The 23,630-nt window shown below is 43.3% G+C and overlaps 1 protein-coding gene and 1 long non-coding RNA gene across 4 annotated transcripts in view; one reads left to right on the forward strand and one right to left on the reverse strand.

Annotated features, from left to right (window-relative positions):
- Positions 1-23,630, reverse strand: part of SCUBE1 (signal peptide, CUB domain and EGF like domain containing 1) — a 1,931,683-nt gene that overhangs the window by 1,577,543 nt on the left and 330,510 nt on the right. The window lies entirely within an intron of this gene.
- Positions 14,799-22,877, forward strand: LOC147751732 (uncharacterized). Of its 2 annotated transcripts, none has more exons than XR_015300090.1 (4): positions 14,799-15,103; positions 17,829-18,018; positions 19,989-20,196; positions 22,266-22,877. It is a non-coding gene; the product is annotated as an uncharacterized LOC147751732 (long non-coding RNA). The 2 variants fall into 2 exon arrangements; XR_015300091.1 differs by having other exon boundaries at positions 14,799-15,016.

The raw sequence follows: 23,630 nt of genomic DNA on the forward strand, positions 1-23,630 counted from the left end.
GCATGTTTGCAGCTCCCCGTGTGGAAAAGCAATGCCAGCTCCCAAAGGACGCGGGGAGCCGACTGGGACTGTGGGGGCATTAGGGCTCCCCCATGGACCCTAACATTCCATATAGACCCTGGGGGATGGGTTCCCCGGGGATAATAAAAATTAGTGATAGGTGCTATTTTATTTTACGGTAAAATTAGGAGCCGTGCACACAGCGCGGCGCTCAGCATGGCCCCCTGATGTGCACGCGTTAGATGCACAACTCTTAACGTGTAGGGTGCGTGACTCCAACGCGTTTGGTGCATAATTTCTACGGGTTGGGTGCACGATTCTGCTGCGTTGGGTGCGCGACTCCAAGCAAAAAAGTGTAATATTTTAAAGATAAATATCAAGCTTATGTGTTTAGATCTTGGGTGGCTCTAAAAATAGCTCTTGTGTTTATTGAGAGATGTTGGTACCTGCAAGTAAGTACCTATGCAGAGTCTAAAGTTGATGAGGACGACTCTGTTACCCTCATCTGTAAAATTTACACCATCTCTCCTATAGATGCCATCCATATTGAAACGCAGATTGTTGTGGTAAATGGACCCCATCCTATAATATCGGAGAAAAGCAGAAACAGATTTATAGACATGTTTCATAGCTTTCTCAATCTGTGAACAAAATTGATTGGACCAGTTCTATTTTTGCCTTTGGCATATGTTAGAATAAACAAAGGCAGTTTTGGGGAAAAGTAAATCATAAATCGTAAATCATACGTTCTTATATAGCGCCTTTCACCGTAAGGTCTCAAGGCGCTTGCTTTGGGAACCCGTCCAGGCTTTTCCCTGCGAGATAACCCCTACTGGGCATCCCCAAGGTGAAAGCCAGGCATCCCATCGCATCAAATCTCTAAAGGTGTCCTTTATAAGCATTTCCAGCCCTACCCCAGTCTAAGTGCATAGGTCATTGCCACCATAGTGCACAATTATGAGGTCAGAGTGTTGGAGATGCAAATAGGATTAAAACAATGGCATCAATTGATGCCACTTTAACCATCTCTGTCCAATCCATTTAATGTCAACATTTGGTAAAGCTAGGTCTTTGTCAATGCCTTTGTTTTCTGCATACTTTTGGCTCCAGAAAATATAGCTGTGTCCCACAATCCACACTCTAAGCATCTTGAAGGGAGGTCTGGATGCACTCAGAAGGTGTCTGTATGTGAAATGGCAGTTTGAGAAGTGAGATTTTTCTAAAATGGTGGATAAGATGCAGTTTTGAAAAAAGAAAAGAAATGATTGGCTGTTTGACAACATTCTAGTCTGAAAAGTAGGCTTCATGTTTCTGTTTTTTAAAAGCATGTTTCTTATTGGTTAAGAAAAACTGTTTGAAAGGAACATTACATAGGATAAGGTGATATTTTGAAAAGTCAAGCACACTTGCTGTTTGGATTAGCAACATTGTGTGCTGAACTTGTGAACTGTGCGCTCAGTTCAGTGTTCCATGAACTGTTACCATGGTAATAGGCAGTAAGCAGATTGGGGGTAGGGTTCAAACTTATGTCAATTGGAAAGTGTTGAAATGTGTAACCAATAGAAATGTCTGTTATCTTTTGAATTAATGTGGGAAGCAATGTGATTTGATATTTACATGTATATGTGTGCAGAATGAGAGGGAAAGTTTGCAATTTTTTGGGTTTTCCTAAGAGCAGTACAGTACAGAGATCCTGTATAAGAAAATCTGGTGTGTGACTGACATACCTCTTAAGCTACAAATCAATTTGAATGGTGAGTTATTAATTTGTGAGGGGTTGTATGTGGTGTATTTGTTTTTAATAAGATTAATGTGTTTCTCCTGGTAAAGTCCAGGGAATAGTCTTGCTTGTCTAGAATCACAGTGTGAGACTGTGTTCATTTGGGAACCATTGTGAGGGAAGCATTTGGTAACTTAATGTGTTTGTTGACAGCCAACGGCTTTAAAACTTGTAATGATGTAAAGTTTTAATAGCATAAGAAGACAGTCATTGTTTGAGTAAGGCTTCCTCAGTAAAGTGCAGTTCTAAAATAAGTGGAATGTGTGTAGTCATCTGACCTGTTCCAGACTAGTAAATGTTTGTTGGTAAAGTGCAAGGGATACTGTTATTTTTCTAGAATCACTCTGTGAATCAGTGTGCATTTGGGGAAATTGTGAGAGAAGCATGTGGGTGCTTCATGTGTTTGCAGACACATACGTGCTTAAAAACCTTTCTTGTTGTCAAGTTTTGATAGAATTAGAAAGTAGTCATTGCTTATGTATTTGCAAAACGAGTTAGGCTTTAACACTAAAATGCAGTCCTGAAATATGTGGAATGTGTACAGTCACCTTACCTTTTCTAGATCAGTAAATGTGTACATTTGGGAACCGTTTTCAGAAAAGCATTTGGGTCCTTCATGTGTTTGCAGATACATAACTGGTTAAAAATGTATCCTGCTGAGAAGTTTTGGTGGAATTTGAAAGCAGTCATTGCTTATGTATTTGAAAATGTGTCAGGTTTCTACTCTAAAGTGCAGTAATGAAATGTGTGGAATGTCTGCAGTGAACTTAACATTTTACACACTAGTGAATAGTGTTGGTTGTCTAGAATCACACTGTGAGTGTGTGTGCAATTGGGAACCATTGTGAGAGAATCATTTGGTAACTTGTGTCTTTGTAGTACTCGAATCATTCAGTCAGTATGCATGTACTCATGCAGTGAGTCAGAACTTTGGATATGGACTGCTTTAAACTCCCATGTACTATGCATGTAGTGGTCTAACCACCTTTTCACTTGTGTTTCAGGCCTACAATTCCCCAGTCAGTGTCCATACACTCCAGTAAACACCACATGACTGCTCTTCCAATCCCATAGTGACTCTTTCAGTACCATGTACTAATCCATTCACTAAAGTAAAACTCAACCAATTATAAATTCATCCAGTGTATCTCCTTGTAGTACTCTAATCATTCAGTCAGTATCTATGTACTCATGCAGCGAGCCAGGCCTTAGGACATGGACTGCTTTAAACTCCTATGCACTAGGTATTTAGAGGTCTAAACACCTTTTCACTTGTGTTTCAGGCCTACAATTCCCCAGTCGGTATCCATACAGTCCAGCAAACACCCGGTCACTGCTCTTGCAATCCCATAGTGACCCTTTCAGCTACATGTACTAATACATTCACTAAAGTAAAATTCAACCAATTATAAATTTACCCAGTGTCTTTCCTTTTAGTACTGTATTCCTTCAGTCAGTATGCATGTACTCAAGCAGCGAGCCAGGTTTTAGGGCATGGACTGCTTCAAACTCCTATGAACTATACATGTAGTGCTTTAACCACCTTCACACTTGTATTTCTGGTCTACAATTCCTCAGTCAGTCTCTATACACTGCAGGAAACACTGTTACTCTCCTTGTATTTCTATACAGTGATGTATACACCTTGGATTAAAATTTCAATCAGTGATAGGAAAAGAAACTAGTTACATGATTTTTATATAGAATGTGTTTGTATAGTAATAGAAAAGTATCATTTATAAAGTTATTAATATATATTATCCGAGTTTTGCCACTGGAAAAGCTGGAAATTATTTGCGCTTCATGCTGGCAATTATTTGCTGTTAGTTTTAAAATCTTCACTTTGTTTGCATTTTTAAAAAAAGCCTTCGTCGTAAAATTGTCAAGTGTAACTTTAAAATTGCTCTTGCTGATTACTAGCATAGTCTCTTACCTGCACCATAAAAAATACTGAATTCAAACTTCTCGCTGCTTAGTGAGAACAGCTAAGAAGCAGTTCCTTCTAACGCCATTTTGGGTGTAGGGACAGGGGTTCAGCCGCACTTCCGGGGCTGCGCTCTAGTGGTTGGACACTCCTCTTCCTATGTAGAGCAGGAAATGCGGGTGCTGGTACTGGGAGACTTTAATCTTTGGGACAACGGCAGTTTGGATAATTACTTGAGGGACCTAAGATAAACTTGTGAGAAACTTGGCCTTGGCCTTTGTCAAATGGTAACTCAATCAACACACCTAGGAGGCCATACTCTAGACCTCTTGTTTGCAAAGCAAGCTAAGACAGAGGTAGTGGATGTTTTGCCCCAAAATTGGACAGACCACTCGCTAATCCACTTTGTTACCACGCTACCTAGCTTAGAGGGCACTAGCAATCCTCCATTGAGCTTCCGAAAGGTAAGAGAATGGGCCAAGCTGATAAAAAATAAGACCCTATTGCCTCTTCAGGGCCGGATGTCCTTTACCCCTTCCTCTTCTGTAGGTAAACATTATCAGACCTACTGCAAGATTATGGCGACTCCCTAGATACAGTGGTGCCAATAAAGCGCCTAAAAAACAAGAGCAAAATTTCTGCCCCTTGGTTCAACAACACATTAAAACAGATACGGGTAACATGTAAAAAGGCAGAGAGGAAATGGAGGAGGGCATATCTGGATTTGGATAGGAAAGCTTTGAAACTGGCACAGACCCATTATAAGGAATCTATTGCCAAGGCTGATTTTTATGCCAACTCTATCCTGCAAGCCCCTAACAGTACTAAAGCACTTTTTGATATTGTTAGGAACCTATCTAGTCCAGCATGTGCTAGTAATAAGGTAATAGCTTCACAGAAACTATGTGATTATATCGCGGACTTTTTTTAAGACAAAGTAACTAAAATTGTCGGGAATTTGCAATCTGACGGTGCGGCTGGTTTAGCTGAGAAACCTGCCTCTGAACCCCAAATAACTACCATATTGGATATCTTCCACTCTCCTACAGAGGACTCTTTTAACCAGCTGGCTCAAAGTGTGGCCTCAGGCTCCCCGCTAGATCCATTCCCTCATAAAATCTGGAAAAGCCTGGGGGAAGAAACTTTACCATGGCTATGGAAGATCTGCTGCCAGTCATTGGAGGAAGGTGTGGAACCAGAGGCTTGGAAGCAAGCTATTTGAACTCCACTACTTAAAAAATCATCCCTGGACCATTCCGACCCAGCGAGTTTCAGACCAATCTCCTTACTGCCCTACCCAGTCAAAATCCTTGAAAAGGTAGTTAGTAAAAGTCTATCTTCCTATCTAGAGGATAACTTACTGCTGGATAGGGATCAGTTTGGCTTCCGCCCAGGACATGGAACTGAGACCGCACTGGTAACTGTAATGGATAACCTGCGAATGCCTGCTGACAATGGGGTTTCATCTGTCCTGGTACTATTGGATATGTCAGCAGCATTTGATACTGTTAACCGTGCAGTGTTGGTTGAGAGACTGGAAGACATAGGAGTAAAAGGACAGGCTTGAAAATGGTTACGATCATACCTGTCAGGAAGACAACAGGCGGTATCCTTATCGCCATTTACCTCTGACATGTCCCCAGTACTCCATGGGGTACCACAGGGTTCGGCAATAAGCCTGATCCTTTTTAACATTTATCTACGTCTCTATTTACCATTATTTAATCTTTTGGGGTAGATCTCATCAACTATACAGATGACACTCAACTGGTGTTCTCACTGGAAGGGAAAAGAGCGGTATCTATTGACACCCTCCAGGAGTGCAGGTGTCAAACTGCAGGTTGGCTTAAGAGAAATGCCCTACAATTTAATGAGGGAAAAACTGAGGTAATATACTGTCCCGCCACGAGAATGTCCCGACACTTAATGATAGAGTTCAAGCTCACTCCTGAGGGTGAAGCTTTGGCCTCGGCTAAAGTGGTGCGCAATTTGGGAGTCATCGTAGACGAAAACCTCCAAATGGATGCATAGGCCAACGAAACTGCCAGTACCTGCCTTTCCTTGCTGCGAACTTTACGGAAAATCCTTCCCTTACTCCCCGAGGACACACGTCCTCTTGTAGTGAGGAGCATAATATTGAGTAGATTGGACTACTGCAACTCCCTGTACTTGGGAGCACCACAATATATTGTGCAGGGGTTGCTGAGAGTTCAATCGATGGCAGCAAAACTGGCCCTAAATAGACAACGCAGATCCTCTACGACGCTGGCCCTAAGAGACCTTCATTGGCTGCCCATCAGGGAGAGAATCCGCTTTAAATCCCTCTGCATTGTATATAAGGCAGTGCATGGTCAGGGCCCAGTTCCCCTACAAGAAACATTCACCTGGTACAATCCAAGCAGGCAGCTCTGTTCTTCAAACTCCAGACTGATAACTACCACCAGATTTGAGAGGTCTCGGAAAGGTGGTAGAGCCTTTATAGTGATGGCCTCCCGTTTCTGGAATGAACTGCCCCTAATGCTTAGACAGGCTAGCTCGTTGATTGGCTTTAGGAAGAGCCTAAAAACTTGGCTCTTCCCAAGTAATGGGTTTTAAGTATATCTTTTAAATAGCTGATTCTGATTTTCCTTTTCCGGGCTTCTCTCTGATCCAAGCGCCAGGATACCCGTAGGGTGGCAGTTTTGCGCTATATAAGTTTCTAATACAATACAATACAATATTTATTTATGTTTATTTTTTACAGATAATGTTTATCATCATTAAAATAAAGTTATTGTGCCTGAAAAATCAAGAAAGAGAAAAAGAGAGTTAAAGGACAGTTACTTGAAGAAAACTCAAAAACACGGATTGGATGACCAACAACATGTGGCTAAAAAGAAGAAGTCTTTGGGTGAGACAACCAAGGAATTCATTAAAAAACTTTCTAGGCCCAGAAACAATGTACAGAATGTTGAAACTACTGACAATGCTGCAAGCAGAAAAAATAATCAAAAAAAGAGGAATGGAAAAAAAGCAAATTGACAGTCAAAAGATACAACGCATGGTAAAAGGAGACAAAATCAGTATAAAGAAATACGCAAACTTTTTTTATAATAGAGTAGTACATAATTTGCTCAAAGATATGAAGAAATATAGAAAAAGAGCACTATTTTTCCTATTAACACTATTGTGTTGTAAAAAATATATTATATACTAGCTTACCCGTCGCGCGTTGCTGCGATCTCAGAAGAAAGGAAATTTAAGGAAACTTGTTATGATAACATTCAATTTACATTGTGTCATTTTTATTGAAACTTATTTATTTTAATATGGAAAACATTTTAAAGTGTTATTTTAATTCTGTTTATTTATTCTAGTGCTTGTAGATACACAGTATGTTTTGTTTTTCCGTCTGGTGCGTACACGAATAAATCCATGTAAGAAGCACGGTTTCTCCAAATGTAGTCCACACACTTGCAGCGATTGTCCTTGTCCTTTGTTGATGGTCATTGCAAAAGTGAGTTGCACCGTAAACTGTAAACATTCAGTATTGGAAAGATTATGAGGGCCCTGAGGGCCGATATTTAACACATTTTTATTTTTTTTGCCAGAAACCTTCGCGAGAATGTACTCAACAACTTCTAACCATTTTTTATTTTTTTGGGCCAGAAACCTTCGCGGGAGTACACTCAACAACTTCCCAAAGTTTCATGGCGATCGGAGAAATGGTGCAGTAATTCATAAAGGACAAAAAGACATACTTTGATTTTTATATATATAAATTATAACTTAATTTTTTCTTCTCTTTCACAGATCCTAATTCTAGAATATGACATTTTCTGAAATTTCAATTATAAAAAACAACTGAAAAAAATGTGTAGGCTTTTTTTATTTCTATTACTGTGAAGGTAAGTTTAACTAAGTATTAAAATGCACAATGGCCTGTGTTTGCACACAGGTGAAGAAAGGGGAGATGGACGGAGTAGATATGTGTGGAAAGATGCTCTGTGGGCGTTTCAAGTTACAGGATAAAGTTAACATGAATACTGAGTGTAACTGGGGGCCAAATAACCCAGCAGATATGTGCAGAAAGTGCCAGAGTTGCATTGCAGAGAGGTATAAAATAGGACACGTCTTCAGAGCACCTCTCTGCAATGCACCTATATGGTATTTAATAGAGAGACATGGTGGGCTAGTAGGGCCAAGGTACTTTCAGGATTAAAAGAGTTAAAACTCCTTAACTTAAAACATGTCACAGAGTGTGTTTGCACATGTCACATCAGGCCCCATCCCTTCCCTTCACTAATCTATAAATGTATCCTATCAGTTTGCCAAAACGTAAGTACTTATAAATTTATCTTGTTTTCTGTTTGCAGTACTGAAATTACTGTACTTATTACTCGTATAGTTAAGGATTGGCCTAACTATTAATCATAGTACAAATTAATTTCTTTATATACTATACAAACAGATCTGCAAGAAGCTACAAAGTATTAATACAGTCTTGAAAAACACCCAGTTTATACCAATAAAGTTTTGGAATCTCACTGTCATAGGATATTGTGTGACCTGAAAAAAAAGATTTGATTGGTTCATAATATTTCCTATTGTACCTATTGAAGAACCGCAATCATTTCAATCATTCTTCTTTGAGCATCTTTGCAGACATAACTCTGTGCTTACCTCCGATCACTCTCATGCAATTTTTCAAACAATTAACTAGCAATATGTTGTTATTGTAACAGTCTGCCAATATCTAAGCACTTATGGGGAAAATTTAGAAGCATTGGGTCACTTTTTGTAACATAGTTATAGCGCAATACACTCTTTCATATTTACAAAGAGAGGAAAAGGCAGTATGTGTATCTTTTCTTCTCCATGTAAATACGACGTCATCATTCATACCACTTTGCGTTGAAAAGGCTTTCTATAGGTGTTGCTGTGCGTGTTTGCACAAAATGCTCATAGAACAAGACACATCTCCAGATTTATCAGAAATTATAAATCTGGACATGTGTGTGAATGCTGCAGCATCCACCAATTGGTGTAGCAAGGCACAACAAGGAGAATTAGTTTCATTTCTCCTAAATTTTTCTTTTGGAATGTATGCTAAAATGCACAGCATACATTGAAGGAGAAAATGCTTTCACTGATTGTTTTTGTTCAGAAGGTGTGTCTTTTTGCACAAAAACAAACTCCACACGACACAGATATCCTTGCACCATGGTGCAAGGGTGCCTGTGTCATCACATGGCTGCAGTTTAAGCAGCAGTGCAGAGGGAAGCACAGACTTGCAACATATTTATGTACATATGTTGCATGCCTGTTCTTCGGAAGTACCACAGCATGCTGCAGCTAAAGAGCTTTCAGTGTCATGCTGCAGCACTTCCTTATAGTTCTGCACTCATACATTCACCATACACCACAAATGCATTCTTTCAGTCAATTATCCAGTACGCATACATTCAACCAAACTTTCACACACTATCATACAAATATAGCTCTTTTTTAACCAGAGAAGTTAGTCCTGAAAATAACTTTTTTTGATTATTTTTTTGTGTTTTTCTGAATGATTTTTTGATTTTTTTGTATTTATTTTAAAGAAAAAAAGAGAACTGGAGCAATAAAACAATGAACTTCTGGGGGTAAAACAAAAAAGAAATCTAGCACCGATGATTTTCTAAAGCTCGGCAAACCAAGTCCACAGACTGCTCTCCATAGTACAGCAGCCTATTACACTTAATGCTGTGTATTTTTGATTTGGCCAATTGTGGACGTATCTCCAGATGTTGACTTGATGGAGACGTCCCCGAAGAACTTGCTACTGCTGGTGCTGGTGGAGGATTTTCTCTGAGTCTTCTGCACTCCTTGCATGCTAGATTGACGGGATGTAAACTTTTTAAATGTTTAAGCATTCTTGCGGTTCCGCAAGAATACTTTTTATTCGGATCTCCACGTGAGAGTACGAGTTTGCATATTATACAAGAGACCTTGGTAGCGTTCACTTTTTTTTGTTCTGCAGGAAATGTAAAAAAATTCCATACGATGGAACTGCATCTCTCAGGACGTGCAGGCTCCGGTAGAAGTTCTTCATTGTTGGATTGTTCAGAATCAGATGATTCTTTTTGTCCAGTAGCCATTGTTCTTGAAAATCAAGTCTCCAAACAGCAAAAAATAAGGTTCGTCCTACTAGAGTTGTTGCTCCAAAGAAGGTCTAAGAGGAATGATTGAAATGGGTGAGGTTCTTTAATAGTTAGAATGGGAAGTGTGATGAACCAATAAAATCTCTTTTTTTTCTGGTCACATGGGACCCGCACAGTGCGCAAATGCAGCTGGCATCCAGCGCGACTTTGCGAATTAAACTAAAAGAATATTATTTTTATGATCAACTCAGAAAAGGTCTTGCCTTAATATTTATATTAAATACATATATATGTTTTTAGACATAAAATTTTTTTGCGGGAGTCGTGCACCCACTGGGTCCAAAACGTATATGACGTCACGCCGAAGTTTGCGAGGGTCGCGTAACGTAATACATATGTGTCGCGTATGTGCCAGAAGTCGCGTACCGGTCGCATAGCAATCGCAAAGGAAAATACGCACCCATCGCACACCCTACACAACATTCCTAAAATGCGGCTAGGTCCACGCTGTGTTCGAGAAAGGTATGCTTTGGGTGCGCGACTCCCCCCAAAAGATTTTAAAAAACCACAAAACTATGAAGACAATAATATAAATGTTTAAAAAAATATAAAATAAAAAAAATCTTAGAATTTCTGTTTTTTTGTTTGTTGTTGTAAATCTTTTGATTAACTTTGCTCAGTGACTCAGCAAATTCACAACAATGTATACATGGCATGTGCAGGGATAACAACACAGTCCAGTCCGCCCATGAAAGAAAACAATACAGTGTCATGGGAAAACAGTGCTTATCAGTGCTTATCAGTCCTGTCCCGCCCTCCCTCTCTGAGGTCTGTATTTGCGCCAGGGACCCCAGACCTTCCTCCATTTCTTTACACAACCCCTTGCCTTGTAAACAGTCTCCTCCGCCCTCTGACACCAGTCCAGGTCTCACTGCCACTGGTCCCATTGTGGAGGCTCCGGCACCCCCCATAGGCGAGCAATATTCCTCTTAGCCACTCCTGCCGCTAGGGCCAGCCATATCTCAGCGTAGCTGGACCAGTCTGTCGGACCCTTAATTATAAGCAAGAACCATCTAGAGTATAACTTAAACAGTGCTCATACAACTGACCACCACTTCCTGCAAATACCCACTGCACATGTCCATAACCAACAGAACGATTTTGCAACAAATCTCCCCGACCCCCCACATGTCCAATGAATGTGCCATTTGCACAGTCATTAATGACTACCCCATGCTCGTGCCAGGACGTGTACAGCTTCCCTAAGTGCCCAAGAGGAACTACTGAGCTCCTCAGCACAACAAGCTGTGGTATCGCCCACCTTCATCGTACATGATTCCCCACCACCCTCCTGTCCCACTGTACGAGTTGGAACACTCCGTGGTGACATCACTTAGAATGTCACCACTGCGAGAGTTCCAGAGCGAGCGCCGGTGTACTATCAACCGTGGTACCCTATCGAGCAGTGTACCTCGTGTACGTCGTTGTGCGCATGCGCACTAATGGTGCGCATGCGCATATTAATTTTTATGACGTTTTCATGACGTTTCACTACCCCACCCATCAGGGACTGTATCCCCTGTTCGCACAACTACGTAAGCGTGGGTGGGTGCCTCGTATCCAATCCTAAACCTCTATACATGCTCGGAGGCCAACAGCCGAAACCTTCAGCCAATGCGCGTACCAACAACACCCTTCGCCAATCATAAAGCGCCTCCGTCTTTTCCACGGCGAATAGAATATAGTTATGCATTAATTCCGAATACTGTATTAGTTGTGTATTTCACTGCAAACTTATTTGCAGAGCAGCCGAGACTAAGATAATAGAATTGCTTTGCTGTTGTGGTGCAATGCCGACGTCTGTGCTCCGACCATTATAGGTCCCTATTAGAACCGTCCACGACTAATTGTGAGTAGTTTGCCACCAGACAGTTGCCGCAGATTGAAAAACTAGAGAATGATTGCATAAAGCATCATTATGTGAGGAATGTTGCTGGAAGAGTTGTAGATCAGGGACCAGTTCTAGGCACTTGAGGAACAGGGAGGTGCTAGGTCAGGTGAGAAGTGCGGAGTAGTCTGGGTGTCGGGAAATTAAAGGAGCTATTAGGATATTGTTTGGATGCTCAGGGCTTCGGCCGTGCAGAGTGCATCTTGCGTGTATCTCTTTTGTTTCGGATCAGTCTCCCTCGTCGCATTTGGTTAAATGTTCATTTTGGTGGAATACAACTACTGTACAAATACACGAAATTGCAGACATGGCGTGAGTGTCAAATTCCATCTATTTTGGAAGGAGAAACGTTATGTCACCATTCTGTCCTGTGTGCAAAAGGCTGCTTTATTAGGAGCAAGCTGTGACGTTGAGCTTTTTGCTCTGCAGTTTTGAACAACAAGGTCAGTATTGAGTCAGTCGAATGTAAATTAGTCAATATTTAGTAAAGCATGCAGGTCATGTCCATCGTGCGCAGGTCTATCCCCGGCTCTCACTCTGCATCCTGGTTTCACGCACAGATAATCAAGCTGGGTTATTGCAGAAACTGTTAATGGCTTCATGGTTAGTGAAGAGCTATTGACTGGAAAAAGCCAGTGCCCAGGCGTTTACTGTAAAAGAAATGAAACCTGAGAGCCCAGGCCGGCGACCACATGTGGCAATCTGTACGTTATGTGAGCTGGGGTAGGCCTCTTTCAGGCCATCTGAGAAACGACGGACTCTTATTATTAAGAGTGGGCAAAAATTTCAAATTGAATAGTCGTCCTTCCGCAGTGTAAAATAAGTATTTTTGCAAAAATGACGCCTGGTATCTGCTTAAGGCTTGGTCAATGAGTGTTTGTACGAAAAGAATATCCTTACCTTAGATGCAAATATAATGAATGACTCCCAAATGCAGTGATATAATTTATTGTACCGGGTGGAACATTTCCACATGTTAATTAAATACACTTTAATTCTGAAGAAAAGTTATCATATTTGGGAATAAAAGGTTTAAACTATGAAAAATAAATAAAAAAACGAAATAAAGCAAGTCAGAGTGTTCAGAAAGTGGCTAGATTTATATTATTCACACCCAAACATATTAGCGCTGCTTTGCAGAGTGAAGCAGTACTTTTGTTTTCTTGAACACATTGTTTTCCGAGGTGGGAAAGTGCACCAATCCTGTGGTACTGCAATGACTGATTGATGGGTGGATTGGAATTCTTCCTGCTTATATTTCACATGCTTTACTTTGCTTTTTCCAGGATGTTGGTACTTTTTATTTAGCAGCATATTGCTCTCTTTCTTGTCTAGTGCGTAATTTGAATGAAGTTGCAAGTATATTATGGTTCTAAGAGTTCTCACTACCACTGCACTGGCCTCTGCCAATTTTCTGAAACAATAAAAATTACAAAAGCAAACGCTAAGTTACATGAGGTAAAAGTGACAATTGTGAGCAAACAAAATACAAGAGGTAGCAAACGGTGCATTACAGGAGGAAAAAGTGATAAGTTTTCAGGTTACAAGAGAAAACACAATTAGAGGTATAATACTGCAATATATGCTAGACACTTAGGCACAAGAACTAACGTTACGTAGGCAATGGTGGCACTTGTGCAAATATCGAAAGCAAACAAAATGCAAGAGGTAGCAAACAGTGTGTTATAAAAGAAAAGTGGCGTGTGTATGTTACAAACGAGTACCAAACACAGGTATAAGGAGAATACTGCAATAAATGGCAAACACTCCAACCACAAGAACACACTGGGAAGGCACTTCCATAGTCATGGAGAATAGAATTTTCAGTAATGGGAGGTCTTCCTTCAGATAATAGAGAGGGCGTAAATTACTTTTGGAGGTGTCTTTGGAGGAGGAGAACTTTGAGGTCCGTTTTGAAGGCCTGGGAGGAGGTGGTGGTCCGGAGCTGAGGCAGAAGGGAGTTCCAGATTCTCACCGCATTGCCTGAAAAGGATTGGGCCAACAATCTTTCCTTCTTGAAAGTGGGGGGGGTTCAAGCAGTAGATTTTCCACATTACGTGATGGTCTAGAGCCTCCAGAGAGTTTCAGTTTATTCGCCAGGTAGCGTGGAGAGGAGGAGTGCAAGGCTTTGTGGGTGATACCGGCAGTCTTGTAGATAGCTCTAGCCTCAATTGGAAGCCAGCGGAGGGTGGATAACATCGCTGCAGGCTCAGCACCCAGGCCCAGCCCCCAGCCTCAGGCAGGCCCAGCACCAGCCTCAGTCCAGGACCAGCCACGCCAGGCCCAGCCCCAGGCAGGCCCAGCACTCAGCCTCAAGGCCCAGCACCAGCCTCAGCCCAGGACCAGCCACGCCAGGCCCAGCCCCAGGCAGGCCCAGCACCCAGCCTCAAGGCCCAGCACCAGCCTCAGCCCAGGACCAGCCATGCCACGAACAGCCCCAGTCAGGCCCAGCACCCAGCCTCAGTCCTGAGCGTAGCCCCAGCCCCCAGCCTCAGGCAGGCCCAGCCTCAGCACCAGCTACGCCAGGCACAGCCTCGTCCCAGCCCAGGCACAGCCAAGCCAGGCCCAGCAGTATATTGCACAGAACACTATTTTTGCCTTGCCTCTTTGTTTTCTACTATTGTATTATGAGTGGTGCCTGTTTCACATGACAAAGTTACAGTAAGGACTGGTCTTAAAATTGAGTAGCATTAAGGCTGGTGCCGATAATTTGTGCATAATTTCACTTGCGAATTTGGGCTGGTTTTTGGGCTGAACTGGTCTGATTGGGCATATTTTGGGCTTATATTTGAGCGGCTTTGGGCTTGGGCCGGGTCTAAAAATCTGGCAACACTGGGACTCAGCAGAACTGTGTTCTCCCAACCTATCCAGACAGAACTATGTTTATATAAGGGACTGCTTGTAACTGACTTCCTTGCACTGATCACCGCCTCCGGTTGGATGAACATAAGCTCTTTTGGTAACTGTTAAAATCTTGCCTAAGGTATGAAAGCTGGAGCTGATGTAGATGTATATTTTTTCCGTAGGATTTAATCGTGCAGCTTTTGGAGTGACCGCTATATAGTTGTTTGGCTCAGCGGCTCATCTTCTAGCCTGCTTTGTCACGCCTCCGAACATGGCAGCCGCTCTTTGTGGAGCTCGGCCACCTCTGCCTTCATCATTTCATAATGACGTGGATATGGAGCCCATGTGCCAATGAGGGCTGCGACCCAGTGACAACCACAGGGTGGTGCCCAGAGCAGGTGAGCTGGAGGTTGCCGAGGAAGGAGCCGGTCGCTGGGAGAACCAAGCCCCATGTAGTGGAGGCATCAGCAGACCCGTCTTTATCGGTGAAGGAGTAAGGTTATTTGGGGACAGACTTCATAAGCGGGAGAAGGGTGAGAACCGGGGGGGGGGGGGGCACTGTAGCTCAGTAATTTATATAGATTGGGGATCATTGGGAATAAGGGGGGGTCAGCGAGGAGGATTTCAGTGGTAAACTTGTCTATCTAATGGTCGATGAAGCGGTCTATGTCTGTGATAGATTTAATTAAAAGTGCTATTTAAAAAAAACGCATCTCCACACTTCCGAGCGCTCTTAAAAACTACACGTGCACAGAAAACTCACAACCTCCATCCCAGCTGCTGACTTCAGGAGAGCAGAACCAACATCAGTAAAGCACTGCAACCCTCCCTCCTCCAGACCTACGCTCTCCCCGTAGGGCCAGTCTCCACCCTGCGGCACTACGTATCACAGGCACCAATATTAGGCAAACCATACAGGTCCATCCCTAGAAGGGCCCTTAGGTCAGGCACTCACAAGCCTTGCACTACTGCAGTGGTACTGCCCCCTCCTGAAGACGGTATCCAGACTTGGACGCCTCCGCAGCTCCAGCAGTGAAGTGGTACAGCGCCCCTCCCCCCCTCTGCAACTTCCACCAGTGGTACAGCCCATCCTCCATAGGACCACTAGGTCTGGAAAGCCTTGGACCCCCGCCCCCAGTCCCTCCTCTGCAGGGCCACAATCAAAATTTGTAAAGCGCCACTCTGTCACCCCTAGAGGTATTGGTGCACTGGTCTGAACACCTGCAGCTTGCACCAGTAGTGGTACAGCCCCCTTCTCTGCGGACCACCAGTGACCAGACCTGAACACCCCATGGCTCCCACCAGTGCACTTCCTTCCCACAGAACAACCCTTTAGCCCACAATAAGACAGAATAGCCCTTGCTTCATAGGTCCCCTCTGAACAGTCCTGCAGCTCCCAACTTGGACTTAGTGCAGTCCCTTCCTCTGCAGGCCCCTAAGGTCTGGAGAGTCCTGCAGCTCCCATCAAGACCCTGGTACAGTCCCTTCCTCTTCAGGAACCCCAGGTCTGGAGAGTCCTGCAGCTCCCACAATGGCCCTGGTACAGTCCTTACCTCTGCAGGGCCCCCATGGCTGGAGTGTCCTGCAGCTCCCGCCGTTGCCCTGGAACAGTCCCTGCCTCCACAGGACCCCCAGGTCTGGAGAGTCCTGCAGCTCCCACCCACTCTACCGCCCTCCCTCTACCGCCCTCCCTCACTTGCTCTATTTATCTAACGCCCTCCCTCACTTGCTCTATCTATTTAACGCCCTCCCTCACTTGCTCTATCTATCGCCCTCCCTCACTTGCTCTATCTATCTATCGCCCTCCCTCACTTGCTCTATCTATCTATCGCCCTCCCTCACTTGCTCTATCTATAGCCCTCCCTCACTTGCTCTATCTATCGCCCTCCCTCACTTGCTCTATCTATCTATCGCCCTCCCTCTCTTCCACCCTGCCCCTTCTCCAACTCCCTGTTCTCTTCTCCCGTGCAGATCTGTTGTTCCCTTCTACCGCCTCCTACTCTAACTCCGTTTTCTTCTCCTGTGCTGACCTGCTGGTCTCTTCCACCCCACCTTCTTCTTTAACACCCTGTTCTCTTCTGCTGATCTGCTGCTCTCTTCCACCTCACCTCCTTCTCTAACTCCCTGTTCTCTTCTCCTGTGCTAATCTGCTGTTCTCTTCCACCGCTTCTTTCTCTAACTCCCTCTTCTCTTCTCCCGTGCTGATCTGCTGTTCCCTTCCACCCGCCCCCTTCTTTAACTCCCTGTTCTCTTCTCCCATGCTGATCTGCTGTTCCCTTCCACCGCCTCCTTCTTTAACTCCCTGTTCTCTTCTCCCGTGCTGATCTGCTGCTCTCTTCCACTCTGCCTCCTTTAACTCCCTGTTCTCTTCTCCTGTGCTGATCTGCTGTTCCCTTCTACCGCCTCCTTCTCTAACTCAGTTTTCCTCTCCCGTACTGATCTGCTGCTCTCTTCCACCCACCTCCTTCTTTAACTCCCTGTTCTCTTCTCCTGTGCTGATCTGCTGTTCTCTTCCATCCACCTCCTTCTTTAACTCCCTGTTCTCTTCTCCCGTGCTGATCTGCTGCTCTCTTCCACCCCGCCCCCTTCTCCAACTCCCTGTTCGATTCTCCCGTGCTGATCTGCTGCTCTTTTCCACCCCACCCCCTTCTCCAACTCCCTGTTCCCTTTTCCCGTGCTGATGTCCTGTTCCCTTCCACCGCATTCTTCTCTAACTCCATTTTCTTCTCCAGTGTTGATCAGCTGCTCTCTTCCACCGCCTGCTTCTTTAACTCCCTGTTCTCTTCTGCTGTGCTGATCTGCTGCTCTCTTCCACATACATCCTTCTCTAACCGCACACACAACCACACCACACCCATGTTTATATGCATTTTATCTACTTTATTTCTCAAGCTCGCTAAAGCTAGCGCTGGGATGCCCAAGGGTAACCAGGCGCTATATAAAACTCACTAATAATAATAATAATAATAATAATAATAATGCAAATGAAAACCTGTACAGCAGTGTCCATACTGCAGTTTTCAGAATTTTAGCCAAGAACCTACCAGAATGGCAACAACTGCTGCTTAGCCGGCGAATTCCTTGACCACCCAACAGTGGTTCTTGGATTATGCCTGCCCATGTTATATAAACTGTTAACACATTCTTGCACACCATGTAACTTGCCTTATCTGCATACTCTCTGCTAATTTTATGTTAACCAATTTGCAGGATTATGGCGACATGCAAAGTCCTGGAATTGTTGTTGACTACCAGACAAGTCTGGTATTTGGTGGGCCTGCTGGAAGGGGGATGAAAAGCAAGATGATGCAACCACTTAATAAACCCGTTGGAGGGGCGTTTGTCGGCAAAAAACCTAAATTGACAAAACCTCGATCAAATGGCAATGTGGTAAAAAAAGGTAGGTTTCTAGATAGACCGCTTCAAGAGTGTTTTTTTTTTTTAGGTCTCGCTGAGTCAATGCGCTCGCGCATTGCTTCGGCGCGACTTATGTAGGGGTTCCAGGAAAGGCTGCCAAGAGGGCTTTGGAATGCAGATTATGGCCAGTGCATGTGTGCCAGGCGCCCGCTCACCATTTGCTCCGACCCCCCCCCCCCTTCAGACTTGAAAGGAAGCCGCTCGCACACCACCATTTGTCTGTGCCTCGGCATCAGACTTCAAAGGAATGCGCTCCCGCCCCCGCCACAGCAATGCCGAGAGTTTGTTTGCACTGTTCGGCGGCTACTCTCTTACAACCACACAAACACACACAACCACACACACACAACCATACCTCACACACAACCACACACACAACCACACATACCACACACACACCACCACACACACCATCACCACACACATCACCACACACATCAGCACACACATCAGCACACACACAACCCCACACACACAACCCATACAATCACAACCACAACACACACAGCCACACACCCACACACAACCACAGCCATACACACAACTACAAACACACAACCACACACACAACTACAAACAGACAAAAACACACCCGCACCCCTAACCACACACAACCACACACACACTACACACACACAACCCCAGACACACACTACCACTCACATATATCTATCGCCCACACTCTATCTGTCTATCTATCGGCCACACTCTATCTATCTGTCTATCTATTGCACTCACTCTATCGCCATCACTCTATCTATCGCTCTCACTCTGTCTATCTAACTATCTATCTATCGCCCTCACTCTATCTATCTATCGCCCTCACTCTATCTATCGCCCTCCCTCTATCTATCTATTGCACCACCACAGCATCACTCAGGGGCCCAAAAGCATCACTCGGGGGCACCACAACATCAGTATGAGCTACCACAGCATCACTGAATGCCACAGCATCACTCTTCGCCACCATAACATCACTCAGCGCCACCACGGCATCAATCTGTGTAACCATTCAACAACAACTGGTTCAAATATGTTCTTTCAATGTTTCAAGCTTTATTACACATGTCACAAAAAGATGTTAATATTTCACTTCTGTTCTTGGATTTTCGTCACAATAAAATACACTGAACATAATCTTCACAAAAGTTATTTACAAAAGTTTAAGCTATTGCCATTATAAATTACAATACTTTTTATTTAAGTGTTAATTATTTTTATAATATCAATACATCAAAGTCACGTAAATACAAAACATGTTGCATTACAAATGCTATAGGTGTCACATTTGCAAAAGTTAACAGTATTGGCATTGTAAATGACAAAGATATTAATTTGGCTATTTTCAAAACCAACACATAAATAAAAAATGTGTAATTTACAATACCATTAGCTCAAATGTTCCTAATGCGAGACCTATTGCATTGCAAATGCTTGTTTTCTATATCTTTGCTTTTGAAGCAATTGCAGCTCCTCGTTTTTATCTTACGATGTTTACAGCTAAAGCACGAGTGCCTCAAAGGTCTCGCATTTGAGAGAGTTTGATCCATTTGCATTGTAATGACAATACTTTTTAATTGTGTTCAGAAAATCTGCCAGAGGTGTTTCCAACCATTCAATCAGTCGGTGTAACCCGTTGCCTTGCAGTCTGCCTTGGAGTCCTGCTCGCCTTGTCTCTTGGCCGTGCTCTTTTCCCTTGAGGGTTTCAGGTCACGTCCTGCTTGGTGGGGTTTGATTGCTTGCTTGTGGAGGGAGCGAGATTGCAGGTCATTCCCTAGTAAGAGTCCCTGGGGTTTTTTAAATGCTTATCTGGCACACCCTGGCGGCAGAGTAGTCTCTAAAGGGTTTCTGTCCACATTGAATGCCTTCTCTTCTAGGTTGCAGCCAAGTTATTGTATTTCAACAAGCAGTATGTGTATAAATTAACGTTTATTTATCTACATTTTTTTCCAGGCTTACAAGGAACAAATAAAAAGGGAAAGCGTACTCACTGCTGCAAGTATCCTAAACAATCCAATAGTCAAGTCCCGGTACGAACAGTATGCAAAGGTAGGATTTTTAGGAGCCAAATCTGAAGACATTTAACCTATTGCTCAAGTTGAATAATTGCTTGGCCAGTTAAATCAGCAGTCCAACTTGAACTATGAGAGCTACCACAATGGTGAGTGACCATACCTTGCAGAATTATTGTTCTGACTATCCAGATGTATGTTACAATTAAAGTTTTACAATCCACTGAAAAAGCCAAAGGTTACAGGGACGTTAGTTTCATGTTTTACCCACACAACCATAGAAAATTCAGCACTTAAAGTTTTAATAACTTTAAAAAAACTTGTGGCCTAAAGTTACTTAAGGGCACAAGTTCTAGTTTCTTCAGATAAGTATAACTGTTGAATTCCTTTTGTTTTTGTAGGTAAAACATCAACATATGTCAGTGTAAAACCCCTAAAACATATTGAGCAATTGCCAATGAGGGGATCCCTCCATGTGTCCTATAGGGTCAGGATACCTGTATCCTGACTCGTGTTTTCACACAGTCAAACCCCCAATCTTCCAGGGTATTGGTGAGCTGCCAGTAGATCCAGACCCATCCGTTGGAGAGGTCTGCTTTAAATATAAATGTAATCCAGCAAATTCTTTATTGGTATTTCTAGTAAGTATATTTCTGTTGAAGTCTTGTATTCAACCAGAAATATGGCCATTCTTCAGTTCTACTTAAAAGCAAATTTTACGCCACACATGGGTAATCCTTCAGCCCCAGGCATAAAAGCATCAACAGCTTACCTTCTCTTTCAATAAAACTTCTCAATCTGCCCAATCTACCTTCTCTTTAGGAATGCTGGAAATCTCACACTGGATGGAAAGCAATTCCATCAAGCTGAACGCCGGAAAAACTGAGGTTCTGCTCTTTGGAGATGCCCCCCTCCTCTGGACAACTTCTTGGTGGCCCCCAGAACTAGGCACACCCTGACCCCGGCAACCACAGTCAAAAACCTCGGTGTTCACCTTGAACAGTCCCTAAACATTAAGAAACACGTTACTCACACAGTCTGATCCTGCTTTCACACCCTTGGCTTACTAAGGAAACCTTTTCCTTATCTCCCCGACACAACAAGGAAAACCCTAACACAGGCCCAGATACTAAGCAAGCTGGACTATTGCAACGCCCTATTGATCGCAGCAAACAAATCCTCCTTAAACCGATTGTAAATGATACAGAACACAGCCGCCCGCACGGTTCTGAATACTCCCCCCATCAGCTTCCTCTCCCCTCCATCAGCTACACTGGCTGCCCATACGACAACGCATGAAATTCAAGATCTGCTGTCTCACACACAAAGCTATCTAGGGCAATGGCCCTCCCTATCTAGTAGAGAAACTTTGCCGCTATTACCCGACTCGGACTCTACGCTCCAGCTCCCAATCACTCCTCAAAACCCCCAACATAAAAAAGGCTAGATCCGGAGGCAGGTCCTTCTCGTACCAAGTCCCCTTCATCTGGAATCAACTACAGCTGGCCCTAAGACAGTGTCCGGACCATCTTAAATTCTGAAGACTCCTGAAAAACGCCCTGTTCTAACCCCCCTTTAACTACCTATGCTGGGCTTCCAAGCGCTGAGATACCCCCCCGGGGTGATTCAAGCGCTATACAATATAAATCAAATCATTATTTAAATCAAACAGGTACACATGCTGCAAACGGATAAGTTAATTACCCTCAACAATTAGCTTGCAGCTTGTAATGCTGTAGATGCACTTGCACCCTTCCTGCCACCAGGGCATGTGAGCTCAGGCGGCATATAGAACGTTCAGGTCTGTTTACTCCCTCCTCAGCTTTGCAAATAACACTTCTTCCGTACTGAGTTTCACCCAAAAAATTGGAGTTTCGCAGGAAATTAATTTCTTGGAAATGTGATGCCCACACTCAATATTCCAGTCATCGCCCCCTCTGTACAAGGACTCCTCGGACCTCATGGGCGTTCATAGACCTGGCATGGATTTTTCCATACTATGGTCTGTCTGGACATACTGTAAAATTTTAAAGTCTTGCATCTGTTTTCCCCGTTGTAAGATGCCTTTTCTGATAATATATTCTTTCAGCTTTTTTATGATCTGAGTTCTTTACTTGCACTGTACACAAGACTTTTGCTGTTACTTTTGTAATAGTTAGTGTGCATTTGTTCTGGAGAATTTTGCTAAAGATGGTTTAAAACTTGTGTTTACTTTTAGGGTGAGAATCCCTTTGAAATCGTTGAACAAACGGGAGAATCGGTAGTTGAGGAAACAACAGATGAGAATGATGAAGACAATGAGCAAAATGAAGAGGCGGACATTGATGGTGAAAACGATGAAAATGAGGAGGCAGATAATGTGGAGGCAGAAAATGTGGATGCTGCTGAGGATGCAGATGATGCTGCTGACCCAAATGATTACTCTGGGGACTTAACCACCACTGATAAACTAGTTGAGAAACTGCCCTGAAAGACCAAACACTTTAGCACACTGCATTGGTGGACTTAAAGAACGCTTTGCGCAAAGTTGAGCAGTTCGTTCACCCTGCATGCATTCCACTTCTGTTTTAATTGCCTATGGGCAAACCAGTTTTAAGTATTGTTTTTTTAGTAAACTAAAGCTTGTATTAAACACAGCAAATGCTTCAGTGTTCTTCCAGTGTAAATTGATTTGTTCATGGTTACGTTTTGAGTAACTTTGAGCAGTTGGGGTTCTAAACATTACAATGTGATTTTTGCAGTTTTTAGCGCCCAATGTAGTGTTGTATATAATTCAAGCTGTTGTAGCAAAGAAACCCTGTTTATGTCCTGCAGTAATAAAGATTATACACTTATTTTGCACCTCTCCGATATGGTACTGTCTACCTCAAAGAACGGGTACACTCAAGGTGGTGTATAATGTGCAATATCTGGTGGATAGATTGATAGAGTGAGGGGCGATTGATTGATAGATAGTGAGGGGCGGTAGATAGATAGTGAGGGGCGATAGATAGATAGTGAGGGGCAATAGATAGATAGTGAGGAGCGATAGATAATGAGGGCGATAGATAATGAGGGCGATAGATAGATAGTGAGGGCGATAGATAAAGCGATAGATAGATGGTGAGGGCAATAGATAGTGAGGGCGATAGATAGATAGATAGATAGATAGATAGATAGATAGATAGATAGATAGATAGATAGTGAGGGTGATAGATAGGTAGTGAGGGCGATAAATAGAACGATAAATAGAGAGTGCGATAGATAGATAGAGCGGGCGATAGATAGATAGAGAGGGCGATAGATGGTGAGGGGGAAGATAGATAGTGAGGGCGATAGAAAGAGAGGGCAGTAGATAGAGAGAGAGGGCGATAGATAGTGTAATTATGTGGCGTGTAGTTATGTGGCAATGAGTGGTATTTGGAGGGTATGCTGCATTGAGCGCAGTGTAATTATGTGGCAAAGAGTGGTATTTAGAGTGTATGTTGCATTGAGTGCAGTGTAATGGTGTGGCGTGTAATTATGTTACACTGAGTGGTATTGTTTGGAGTGTATGTGGGATGTTGGGGAGGGGGCTGGGGGTGAGGGGGGCACCTGGAAGGCA

This window comes from Lissotriton vulgaris, chromosome 1_1 (genome assembly GCF_964263255.1).
Source record: "Lissotriton vulgaris chromosome 1_1, aLisVul1.2, whole genome shotgun sequence".
NCBI classification, from domain to species: Eukaryota; Metazoa; Chordata; class Amphibia; order Caudata; family Salamandridae; genus Lissotriton; species Lissotriton vulgaris.